Raw genomic sequence first — 1035 nt, forward strand, 5'->3', positions numbered from 1 at the left:
GGGGGGGGGGGGGGGGGGGGTGTTTCTTTCTCAACCAGAAGCCAGGCTCACTGTTCCTTAGCACTGACCCCGCCCCTCCTCCCCCTGATGCGGGGGGGTGGGGGGCAATCTGGGGCCAGGCTGGCCGTCGGAGGGGCGGTGGGAGGTTGAGGCGCTGCAGTAGCGCCCTTTCCCACCTCTGCAGAGGCTCTGGGACTGTGCCGTCCCTTGTCCCCTCCACCCCTGCCTCTGCAGAAGGTATGGCACTGGGACTGCCATGGCTGGCCTGGCGGGGAAGGCTTGCTGGCTCCACCCCTCGCCCACTGATGGTTCGGGGAGGTCATCCAAAAGGATATCAAAAGGTTGTTCGGCTGTCTGGCCTAATTAGCATATTATGCTTTTATTATTATAGATTTCTCCCAACTCAAAACTACCATGGTAGGATTCCTAAAATTTAGGTTACAATAGACAACCATAAATCATAGTCACTGCTCTTGAATGCAAGTTAAAGAAACACATAAAGAAACTCCCAAAAGTCTTTTCAGTCCTCTTTACCATAAAAGCTAACGATGCCATATACTACACTACAATATTTCACTCAGCTACATAGGATCTATAGTACAAATCTAGGTTGCTTTTGATTTAAAAACCATCTGTAAAGAAAAATTCATTCTAAATGTAAATACCAGAACATTCAATAACAGCTTACAAAAGACATCTTTACATGACAAATAAGAATAAAGGAAATACATTTTGTTAGAATGATTGATTTGCTATTATAATTGACTAGAGGCCTGGTGCATGACATTCGTGCACTGGGGGTCAGTAGGAGTCCCCTCATCCCGGCATGTGCCCTCTAGCAGTCTGGGCCCCCTCGGGGGATGTCTGCATGCTGGCTTAGGCCCAATCCCAGGGATCAGGCCTAAGCTGGCACTCAGACATCCCTTTCACAGTCTGGGGCTCTGGCAGTCCAGGAACTCTCACTCCTTACCACCCGCCTGCCATGGAGGCAGGAGAGGCTCACACCAGCCCTGAGCCTGTGAGCCTGGCTTGTGA

General features: G+C 50.5%; 1 protein-coding gene across 6 annotated transcripts in view; it reads right to left on the reverse strand.

Moving 5' to 3' along the window:
- The window catches only part of PHC3 (polyhomeotic homolog 3), a 75257-nt gene that overhangs the window by 52252 nt on the left and 21970 nt on the right, over positions 1-1035 (reverse strand). The window lies entirely within an intron of this gene.

This window comes from Myotis davidii, unplaced genomic scaffold, assembly GCF_000327345.1.
Source record: "Myotis davidii unplaced genomic scaffold, ASM32734v1 scaffold115, whole genome shotgun sequence".
Classification (NCBI taxonomy): domain Eukaryota; kingdom Metazoa; phylum Chordata; class Mammalia; order Chiroptera; family Vespertilionidae; genus Myotis; species Myotis davidii.